Source organism: Oryx dammah, unplaced genomic scaffold, assembly GCF_014754425.2.
Source record: "Oryx dammah isolate SB20612 unplaced genomic scaffold, SCBI_Odam_1.1 HiC_scaffold_10, whole genome shotgun sequence".
Lineage (NCBI taxonomy): Eukaryota > Metazoa > Chordata > Mammalia > Artiodactyla > Bovidae > Oryx > Oryx dammah.
Window position 1 is genome coordinate 20,293,029 of NW_024070194.1, and position 12,489 is coordinate 20,305,517.

Sequence of the window (12,489 nt, forward strand, 5' to 3'; positions counted from 1 at the left end):
CTCTGGAGCATTATTCCTAACAGCCAAAAACTGGAAATAATCAAATGTCCATCAACAACAGAGTGGATAGACTGCGGTATATTTTTATAGTGGGATTCTATACAGCAATAAGAAAAAACTATTGACACAAGGACATGGGTCATTACTGTTGAACAAAAGAAGCCAGACAGAATATATACTATATGACTCTTATTTATATAACGTTCCTTAAAAAAAAAAAGACAAAGCTGATGAATGTTAATAGAGGTCAGGATACTGGTTACCCTGGGAGAGAGAGAGGGATAGTATCTGGCAGGTGAGAGGTGGGTTTCTGAAGTAGCTGCTCTTAATATTCTATTTTTTGATCTGGAAAGCACAAGTATGATCACTTTATAAAACATTATTGAGCTGTACATTTATGATTTGTGAATTTTTTAATAAAAAAGTTTACCAAAAAAAGGGAAAGCTACAGGAAAAAAGAAACATTATTAAGCTATCTTCCAAACAGTTAATGATTCCATTTATCTTTTTTTTCCCCCTCCTTGGTCTGGTTGCACCATGAGGCTTATGGGAATCTCAGTTCCCCAACCAGGGATCAATCCCATGTCTGCTGCAGTGGAAGCAGAGCCCTCCAGGGAATTCCCTCCACTTATCTTTTACACATCTTTTTGTTAATAGCCAAAAGCAAATTTTTTTCATTTAAAACATAACTCAAGATTAGGTGATCAGTTAAAGCCACATCTTCATTCACCTATAAACTGGAATCCAAGTGTTAAGAAAATCAACCTAAAGATCCTTTCTCACTACACAATACTGTTAATATCTAACTAGATGCAAGGACCTATTCAAATGAGAAAAATTTGCTCATCGGTTACTGACAGACCTTTCCCCAATGGTTTCTATTTTCGAATGTCAGCATTCAGGGTAAGTTCAGTAAAACCTGTAGCCATGTTTTCCCCCTTAATCTGTGGAACCAAAATCAGTGTCATGTTCTACTATTGGCATCAACTGTCTGCCTGTTTTCCCTATAATCGAGAAGCGGGTTAATGTAAACAGGACTGATCTCACAAATGCATAAACATACAAAGAGATCCTTTCCTTAAAATAAATCTGTGCTCCACACACGGCCAAACCCTTGCACAATAAATTAACTCTTAGCAGCCTCCAAGCTAAAAAACTGAAGTGAAACCAATTAAGCCCTAATGGGATCCCAATTTCTTATTTCTGAAATAAGTCTTAATAGATCCCTGTAAGTTTATAATCTTTATCAACCATCCAGATAATCCTGTTAGACTTAGTTCCAAATCTGCGTATCTGAAAATGTGCTACAATCAAAAAAGCTTTGATTACTGCATTTACAGCTTTCACTGCCACAACCAACATGTGCTTTAAAAAACTGGGAAATTTCAATTGCTTCAAAATGGAAATAACAGCCTTAATTAGAAAAGATGGCACTTCTCTGTAAAAACACCAAATGGCAGATGACGCTGGTGCTTGGGAGGGCCTGGAGGAGGCCCCCGGGGGCCCTGGAATGGGAGGCCACGGTAGCTTCTGCGGAGGCTTTGGCAGCGGCATCTGGGGCAGGGGTTGAGGCCAAGGCAGAGGCCGTGGACCTCGCAGAGGCAAGGCCAAGAGGACAAGAGGCTTCCCATTACCAAGCTGGGCTGCCTGGTCAAAGAAATGAAGATCAAGTCCTTGGAGGAGATCTATTTCTTCTCTCTGCTATCAAGGAATCTGAGATCGCTCACTTTTTCCTGGGAGCATCCCTTAATTAAGCAGACCTGTGCTGACCAGCAGACCAGGTTCAAGGCATCTGTCACCGTCAGGAGTTACTACGGGGCATGTCAGTTTGGGCATCAAGTGCTCTACGGAGGTAGCCATCATCCTGGCCAAGCTCTCCATCATCCCTGTGTAATGAGATGGCTACTGGGGAACAAGATTGGAGGCCCACATGGTCCCTTGCAGGGTGACTGGCCACTGTGGCTCTATGCTGGTAAGCCTCATCCCTGCCCCCAGGGGCACTGGTACTGTCTCAGCCCCTGTGCCCAAGAAGCTCCTGATGATGGCCGGCATTGACGACTGCTTCACCTCTGCCAGGGGCTGCACTGCCACCTTGGGCAACTTCACAAAGGCCATTTTTGACACCATTTCCAAGACTCACAGTTACTTATCCCTGATCTCTGGAAGGAGACAGTATTCACTAAGTCTCTGTATCAGAATTCACTGACCATCTTGTAAAGAGTCTCTGTGCAGAGGAACCAGGCTCCAGCTGTAGCTACCACATAATTTTATATGAGAAAAATAAAGTGAATGAAGCTAGAGGAAAATAAAAAGATGACTGAAAAATTGTTGTCTCCCAAACTCTGCATGTCCTAATAGTCTGCATAGTTATCCTATTCACCTTGGCCACCAAAAGGAATAAAGAAGCAGCTGTTAAAGGTTGTCAGATACCATGTCTGGTGGATGGTCTGAGGATTTTATCTTGAGGGTTTCCTCAGAATTTATTGCCTTTTAATTCATGGACACACAGACTGTGGAATGAGAAGAACCTCAGAGATACTTTATCTTTTGAATTTCCTATATTTAGAGCATTATTTTGCCTCAACAAAAACCTGCACACCCACTGTGTACACGTAAGGTGCTCAAAATGAGTTCAAGGACTTAGAGGCAGCAAGAGCAGAGTATCTATTCTTGGTCTTTGTGCTGATAAAAGCAGTTTCATAAAATGAGATGTTGTTGTTTAGTCACTGAGTCATGTCCAACTCTTTGTGACCCCCCATGGACTGTAGCCCACCAGGCTCCTCTGTTCATGGGATTTCCCAGGCAAGAAGACTGGAGTGAGTTACCATTTCCTTCTCCAGGGGATCTTCCTGACCCAGGAATTGAACCCATGTCTCCTGCATTGGCAGAGAGATTCTCTACCGCTAAGCCACCAGGAAAGCCCCAGTAAATGGGTAAGACCTCACTCAGTATTTCATGCTAATATCGGGCAATCCATCAGCAGTATATGCATGCAATACAAATGTCTACACAAGACAGTTCTCCCAGCCAGGCTTTTTATAGCTGACAATACAGTAAGTTTACAGTACTAGGCAAAATGTCACCATCTCAGAGTCAATATGATAGATGATTCCTCAGTGAATCTAACGTAGGAACAAATTCTTTAGCCTGATATTCAAAGTGTCCCACAGTTCTGCCTCAACCTTCCTTTACTCTTGCTTTTACTAGTACATCCCATACCTTCCAGACCAAGAGTTAGTAACTAAGGCCACTCCCCATCCCATTCCTGTACAAACCTTGCCCATGGTCTATTTCAGTAATGGTTATAGGCTAGCAATTTCTATATTTTAAAAGAGTTGTTAAAAAAAAAAAGAGGAGAATATGTGACAGAATCCATTATGTGTTCCATAAAGCCTAAAATATCTACTATTAAGTTCTTTACAGAAAAAGTTTGCCTATTGCTGGCTTATTCCAGTATCAGGCCCTGGCATGATTTTCTTTATTCCATTTCTTCCTCTCTGTATTTACCAATCCAAGATGGACCCACCCATCAAAATGCGACCAAGTAATATTCAGTCAAGCCTTTCTTGCTACTTTCAGTGAGATGCACTCTTTCTCTTTTAAATCCATATCCTCTATCTCCCTTAGCACACTATATCCCTTCTAGTTTCCAAATCCAAAAATGACAACACGTGGTCTGACAAAGCTATTGCATTAACCAAAATTATTTTACTGCTTCCGTCTTGCCTGTTCAAATGCAACTTCACAGAGCCACTAGGGTGCTCTACTTAGAATACAATCGTAACGACGGCATTCCTTCATCCTTTCTGTTGCTCTCCGTTAGCTACGGAATAAAATCCAAGCATAAACCTGTTCCCTGCCTGGTTCTCTAGTCTCATCTCCTATCCTTCTTCACCTAGCACTTTATACTTTAAATAACATATTTATTTTCAATCCCTCCCTGCAAGCCTGCTCCAGACTCAGCTTTCCCATCTCTTACCCTTTCTTTACTTGGGTCACACACTTTGTTGTTAGAAGTAAAAAAAACTTGATATATCATCTCTGGAGAGTAATTTGGCAACATCTATCAAAATTATATAAATTGTACCCTTTGTCCAAGCAGTTCTACTTCTAGGAATCTAGTCGGTAGATTTATGAAATGGCATTTTCTGCAAAGCTATGCAGCACTGTTTCTAACAGCAAAAGACTGGCATGTGAAATGTTCATCAGTAGTGGACTGTAGAAAAAAAAGTATTATGCATCCACAATGAAACACAATGCAGAATGAGGAAGTTCTTTTATCTATGTTATTATATGGCCTACAAGAATATATCTGCAAGGATACAGTAGAAACTAGTAATGCTAGCTGCCTCCAAGGAAGCAAGTGTTGGCTGGAGCACAGAGGTGAAGGAGACAGTTCACTAAATAACCTTTGTACCTTTTAATTGTTGCATTATGTAAATATACTACCAGACCAAAAACTGATTTTTTTAAAAACAGTTGTTGGAGAAGCCTTTTCTGAAACACACCCATACATACATGAACATCCGTCAGGTCAGATGCCTATTGGTGGTGGTTCTTATCATGCTATTATTACTGTTTACCATTGATAATGAAACATCAATCTGTTCCTCCCTCCACCACTGAACAACTTTTAAACTTCTCTGGCACCTTAGAATTCTCTTATATCGGCCAACATCCTGTACTAGGGGCTTAATAAATGTTCCCCTAGTCAGGGAACTAGATCCCACATGTCACCGCTAAATAAACAAAACATCTTTTTTGAAAAAGTTCACCTTCTAGTATAATTAGCTTGGGTCATAGTAGAATACAGATACTGGTGAAAATGAAGTTGCTCAGTCATGTCCGACTCTTTGTGACCCCGTGGACTGCAGCCCACCAGGCTCCTCCGTCCATGGGATTCTCCAGGCAAGAATACTGGAGTGGGTTGCCATTTTGGCCCCTCAAATAAATGATTTATTGAACTTAATTAGCAGAATAAAGAGAACCAAGAGACTCAAGAAAAAGATAATCAACAATTGATTCTAGGATTTCAAATTACTATTTAAAAACCATGGCTTTAATGGAAACTCTCTTTATTTACCTAATCATTCCTTAGAGTACAACAGCCACAAAATTAGCATGGACTATTTAGAGACCTATAGGATGCTCAGAACAAGTCAAGCATTGGTATCCACGACTAGTTATGTGCTCAGTGGCTCGGAGGCATGTCTGGCATCCCATCTCCTCCCCAAGAAGTTCACTACCTCCATCAATTGAACCAGAATCTTTGCTTCAGTATTTCCCAATACAACTCTCCCCAACAGCATCAGTTATAAGAGGAAAAGATGGACAATCACTGTCCAAACTTAAAACCCAGTTGTCAAAGCTTTCACTACAAGAGCAATCAACAAAAATCCATGTTAGGACATACAGGGCAAGACAAACTGGAAGATCTTTGAAGACAGGGACTGAATTTTATCCACCTGGGAACCCCCTCAGCACCTAGAACCATCCCTGTGGCTAACAGCTCCACAATATAGTTGTTAAATGAACAGCTTCACTTAAGACTATAAAGGAGATTTTTACTTTATCCGTATTGTTTAAATATCTAAAATATATTCATGCATTACAAAATCACTGATGTAATAACAAATAGTGTCTAGAACATGCTTTTACAATTCCTCAATTGATTCTCATCTTGTCAGGTAGATAGGGATGGTATGGCTGTCCCCTTTTCACAGATGATAAAAGCCATTCAAAAATCCAAATATGAATTGTCCAAGGTTGCACTGCTTGTGAGCTGAAGGTAAAAGGAAGCACGGGGATGATACCCATGTTTTCACTTATTACACATCTAACCAAAAAGAAAAGAATGTCCCCTCACAGATCAACTCCCAAAAACTTACACCCTTGCATTCTACCTGTGTGATAGTGACCAAATCACCTGACTCCTGAACTTTATATGAAATAAGAGGATGAGAATACTGCTACTCACTGATTGCTATAAAAATCAGACGTGTGAAAACTATTCTGACATTTAAGTGGTAGTTGCTATTATTTCTGTTAATGATATGTAAATAAGAAATGACTGTTGACTCCAACAGAAGATAGACTCTATATTATAAAAGAGAATATGCCTTTCAGTAGAAACAAGACAACCAAAATTGATTTTAGCCAAATACACTGTTTCCTTAACAACTAATTCTAAAAGTAAAACACACAACAAGCAAATGGAACTCTCATAGATCACTAGTAAAAATGCAAAATGGCACAGTGCAGCCACTTCAAAAACTACTTTGGGTGTTTAAGAAGTTAAACATGAAATCACCTAGAACCCAGCGAGCCCACTCCTAAGTATTTACCCAAGAGCAATGAAGACATGTGTGCAAAAGACATAAATGTTTAGAGTTTCATTCATATCATCAAAACAGGAAACAACCCAAATGTAGACAGACTGATTTAAAAAATTACAGTATATCCATACAGTGGAATGCTACTCAGCAATAAAAGGGAGCCACAGATATATACAACATGGATGATTTTCAAAACAATTATAGTAAGTGAAAGATATCAGATACAAAGGCTACATATCGTACAGTTTCATTCATATGACATGGAAAAGGCAAAGAACTAGAGAGAAAGATGAAACCACTAGAGGGGCAAAAACTAGTATAGTAGTTAGCAGCGGCTGCTAAATAAAGGGAAAGGAGCATGAGGTAACTACTGAGGATGATGGAAATAATCTATATCTTGGTTGGTGTGATGATCACAATTGCATATATTTGTCAAACTCACAGAACTGTAACCTTAAAAAAGAATAAAGTTTACTATATGTAAATTATGCCTCAAAAACATGACTAAAAGATAAAGAAAAACTAAACTACTCCATTTACACATCTGGGAGAAAAAGGAATAGTTAATTATCACAATATTTATGCTCAGTTTGGTTCAGTATTTGTTTAAGAAATTTTAGTTAAACCACCTAACAACTGCTGGGTTAAACCTCTCTGAGGAGGCTTTACAGGGATACCCTGTTTTCAGAGAAACCATTCTCTCTCTTTAATCATTAGTGTAATTATTTTGACAGTGCTCACACCAGTAGTCACTACTACTTAACTTTCATTCATTACCACCTGCTTCCTTCCAGTGCTCTCCCCATTCCAAAACTCCAAAAAAGGCAACCTACAGTTCTCTACAAATATATCTGAGAAATGAGCACACTTAAATTCCTTACTTGGAATTTCAAAGGCAAACCACTCAGTAGCAAATCACTCTGCCTTTTTCACAAGAAAAAAATATTTAAAATTTCACTATGCACCAAAACCAACCAGTCATATATATATACATATACACACACAAATGCTGTGAAAAGATGGGAAGCAAAAAGCAAAGGAGTAAAGGAAAGATATAAGCATCTGAATGCAGAGTTCCAAAGAATAGCAAGGAGAGATAAGAAAGCCTTCCTCAGCAATGCAAAGAAATACAGGAAAACAATAGAATGGGAAAGACTAGAGATCTCTTCAAGAAAATTAGAGATACCAAGGGAACATTTCATGCAAAGATGGGCTCAATAAAGGACAGAAATGGTATGGACCTAACAGAAGTAGAAGCTATTAAGAAGAGGTGGCAAGAATACACAGAAGAACTGTACAAAAAAGATCTTCACGACCCAGATAATCATGATGGTGTGATCTCTCACCTAGAGCCAAACATCCTGGAATGTGAAGTCGTGGGCCTTAGAAAGCATCACTACAAACAAAGCTAGTAGAGGTGATGGAATTCCAGTGGAGCTATTTCAAATCCTCAAAGATGATGCTATGAAACTGCTGCACTCAACATGCCAGCAACTTTGGAAAACTCAGCAGTGGCCACAGGACTGGAAAAGGTCAGTTTTCATTCCAATCCCAAAGAAAGGCAATGCCACAGAATGCTCAAACTACCACACAATTGTACTCATCTCACATGCTAGTAAAGCAATGCTCAAAATTTTCCAAGCCAGGCTTCAGCAATACGTGAACTGTGAACTTCCAGATGTTCAAGCTGGTTTTCGAAAAGGCAGAGGAACCAGAGATCAAATTGCCAACATCCACTGGATCATGGAAAAAGCAAGAGAGTTCCAGAAAAACATCTATTTCTGCTTTATTGACTATGCCAAAGCCTTTGACTGTGTGGATCACAATAAACTGTGGAAAATTCTGAAAGAGATGGGAATATCAGACCATTTGACCTGCCTCTTGAGAAACCTGTATGCAGCTCAAGAAACAACAGTGAGAACTGGACATGGAACAACAGACTGGTTCTAAATAGGAAAAAGAGTACATCAAGGCTGTATATTGTCACCCTGCTTATTTAACTTATATGCAGAGTACATCATGAGAAACGCTGGGCTGGAAGAAGCACAAGTTCAAATCAAGATTGCCAGAAAAAATATCAATCACCTCAGATATACAGATGAGACCACCCTTATAGCAGAAAGTGAAGAACTAAAGAGCCTCTTGATGAAAGTGAAAGTGGAGAGTGAAAAAGTTGGCTTAAAGCTCAACATTCAGAAAACGAAGACCATGGCATTCAGTCCCATCACTTCATGGCAGATAGATAGGGAAACAGTGCCTGACTTTATTTTTGGGGGCTCCAAAATCACTGCAGATGGTGATTGCAGCCATGAAATTAAAAGAAGCTTACTCCTTGGAAGGAAAGTTATGACCAACCTAGATAGCATATTAAAAAGCAGAGACATTACTTTGCCAACAAAGGTCCGTCTAATCAAGGCTATGGTTTTTCCAGTGGTCATGTATGGATGTGACAGTTGGACTATAAAGAAAGCTGAGTGCCAAAGAACTGATGCTTTTGAACTGTGGTGTTGGAGAAGACTCTTGAGAATCTCTTGGACTGCAAGGAAATCCAACCATTCCATCCTAAAGGAGATCAGTTCTGGGTGTTCATTGAAAGGACTGATGTTGAGGCTGAAACTCCAATACTCTGGCCACCTGATGCAAAGAGCTGACTTATCTGAAAAGACCCTGATGCTGGGAAAGATTGAGGGCAGGAGGAGAAGGGGATGGCAGAGGATGAGATGGTTGGATGGCATCACCGACTCGATGGACATGGGTTTGGGTGGACTCCGGGAGTTGGTGATGGACAAGGAGGCCTGGTGTGCTGCGGTTCATGGGGTCGCAAAGAGTTGCACATGACTGAGTGACTGAACTGAACTGATACATCAAATTTCTGTAAGTTGAGCTACATCTATTTTTTTTAGCATGTTTGTTACATTTAAATTTTTTTTAATTTATTTTAATTGGAGGCTAATTACTTTACAATACTGTAGTGGTTTTCGCCATACACTGACATGAATTAGCCATGGGTATACATGTGTTCCTTATCTTGGACCCTCCTCCCAAATCCCTCCCCATCCCATCCCTCTGGGTCATCCCAGTGCACCAGCCCTGAGCACCCTGTCTCATGCATCGAACCTGGACTGGTGATTTGTTTCACATATGATAATATACATGTTTCAATGCTCTTAAATCACTGAGAAGTTATCCCAAAGTAACTTCTGAGTACAATATACTGACCACATACCCCCAGACTAAAGCCAAAAAGCTATAATCAAAGAGGTTTATAAACTAAATTTCATAGTAACATGGGTTAGCAATCTTGGAGCTATTTTCAGTATATTCTAGGTTTGGACAAATAAATATATTATGGATTATGTGAGTCGGGTTTACAATCCCTAGGTAAGAGAAGGGGCTTAAAAATACAGGAAAAATAAGATAAAGGCTAAATAAACTTTGTGGCATTGGAGGTGTTAGTCTGAACACACAATTCTGAAACCAAGTTCCCTTATCAAGTTTATGATCAATCTCTATCCAAAATTTGATTCCCTCTCTTGTACACTCTGACCTCAAGCCTGTGCTAACTGAACACTAATCAACAAGAGTCAGATGACTAAAACTGCTATTACTGACAACATCATTAAGCAACTAAAATTGCTATTATGGACATCATCATCAACGTACAAACTCAGGTTGCTTCTCCAGCACAAGATGAGTGGTCCCAGAGCCATGGACCACTGTGGCTGGAGAATCGTAAACCAGAGACATCCTGACTTCCCAAAACTACAAATAAGGAATGTCACAGTAATGCCTCTTTGTTCTTCCTCTAAAACATAACCCTAACTCAAAGACCAGGTGGGTTTGAAATCCTTACTTTGCTGCAAACTCCCATTGTCAGAGTTTGGGTTTCAGTACTGCAGGCACAGGAGCCCTTTGCTCAGTTTCAGTTTTTATTATATTTAGATAAAAACAGAAATAAACTTATACATATGTGTATATATATGTATGTGTATATGTGTGTATGTGTATATATACACATAGATTTCTTAGCTCTGCCCATTGAAGGGATCTGAAAGCAATGACAACCCATAGCAATGAGCATACACAGCAACTAGATCTTGATTTCTAAATAATTTTCTCCACTAACAGAAATTAGGAGAGAAACATCTTAGAGAAATAGCTGATTCCAAAGTTCAGGTAGGAAGATAAGCCTGGAACATCTTTTTTGTTGCAAAAAGGAACTGGTTCAAGAATGTTAGGAACTTGTCAAAAGCTACCTTGAAGGGGTTCCCACTGCCGAATCTGGGACAATGTGAAAACCACAAAAAATGTTGACAGTAACAGATTATGACCTACTGCATAAAATAAGAATCCACATTAATACATACAAATAAAGGTAAGAAAATGCTCTCCAGCAGAATATTAACCAATAAGCAAAGACTAAAACTGATAAGTTGAAAAGAATAAAACTGATAGCACATTTCTGTAATATGAAAGCACAACTATCATAGTAATAACTGACTTAGGCAAACATCATCAATAGATGCTACAACTACTGGATAAAAGTTTGATGAAATCAAGGTATTTACATGGACTCGGTATCTCCCATCGGAGACGGCAATGGCAACCCACTTCAGTACTCTTGCCTGGAAAATCCCATGGCCAGAGGAGCCTGGTAGGCTGCAGTCCATGGGGTTGCTAGGAGTCAGACACGACTGAGTGACTTCATTTTCACTTTTCATTTTCATGCATTGGAGAAGGAAATGGCAACCCACTCCAGTGTTCTTGCCTGGAGAATCCCAGGGACGGGGGAGCCTGGTGGGCTGCCGTCTCTGGGGTCGCACAGAGTTGGACACGACTGAAGTGACTTAGCAGCAGCAGCAGCAGCAGCAGCAGCAGCAGCAGCAGCAGTACCTCCCATAACATTACTAATTAAAAAGGAAAATATTAAACTCTACAGTATTGAAAAACCTGACAGACATCATCTTAAATAAGTGATCAAAGTTATCATCATCAGTATTGAACAAATGGATGTCAAATGCTTCCTGATATGATGTAATGGGAAGGATATAACATTACTCTGCAATATTCCCATCAAAATGCATAATCTGAATCTATTCATAAGGAAGGCAAATTCAAATTGAGAGACACTCTATGAAATAAATGGCCTATACCATTCAAAAAAGACAAGATCATGAAAGATAAGTCTGAAGGGTTCTTTCAAACTGAAGGAGACTGGAGATTAAACAAATATTTTATGCAGATCCTGGACTGGATTCTAGATTAGGAAAATTTTTCCTTACAAAAAACATTGAAACAAATGGCAAAATTTCAATAAAGTATATTAGATAATAATATTATAACCAATCTGTATTTCCTGATTTTGGAAAGAACATCGTTGTGGTTACATAAGAGAATATCTTAGTTTACTGAAAATATACATTATCATATTTAGGGTAAAGAAGTATCATATTTGTAACTTACTCTAGTTTCAAAAATTAATATGCATATATAAAAAGAATATAGGGACCTCCCTGGTGGTCCAGTGGTTAAGAATCCAGCTTCCAGTGCAGGGGATGCTGGTTCCACGCCTGGTCCTGGTGAGTTGCCCCTAAGGCGCAACTGCTCAGCCCAAGAGCAACTGCTGAGCCCAGGGGCCACAACTCAAGAGAAGCCCTTAAGGAGGAGCTTATGAAAACTTGAGCTCCTAAGCGCCTAGCTCCAGGCAGCTAGTGAATGAATGCCAGAGGAGCTAAGACCATCATCTCCTCTTCCCCACCTCAGAACCTGCCTCTTCTAAGCCACTGCTACTTTTAATTTAGGCCGTTACGTTAAGACTTGCTTTCTGCCAGCTTCTGCCCTGTAAGGTTGATGCGACTTCTCAAGAGAGAAACAAAATGAATCATAATCACTTTCTCAAAATTAAGGACAAAGAAATACTGCCACATTTTTGGTGGAAAAAAATATCACTAGTGTTTTAACTTCTATGGGGGATGGGAGAGGGAGAGGATAGTGGTAAGGAGATAGTAAACCAGCTAAAAACTATGTGAAATAGAGGAAATGGTGATTTTGATTAGTGAACCTCTAGGGATATAAGGTAACAATGAATAAATCTGTGCTATCTGAATATCTGTTCTCATGTGGCTTCAAAAAATTAAAAGCAGGCAGGACCTCT

General features: G+C 39.6%; 1 protein-coding gene and 1 pseudogene across 2 annotated transcripts in view; one reads left to right on the forward strand and one right to left on the reverse strand.

Moving 5' to 3' along the window:
* The window catches only part of CBFA2T2 (CBFA2/RUNX1 partner transcriptional co-repressor 2), a 137,186-nt gene that overhangs the window by 117,867 nt on the left and 6,830 nt on the right, over positions 1-12,489 (reverse strand). The gene's annotated exons all lie outside the window — the stretch shown is intronic.
* On the forward strand, positions 1,454-2,282 carry LOC120868706 (annotated as a pseudogene).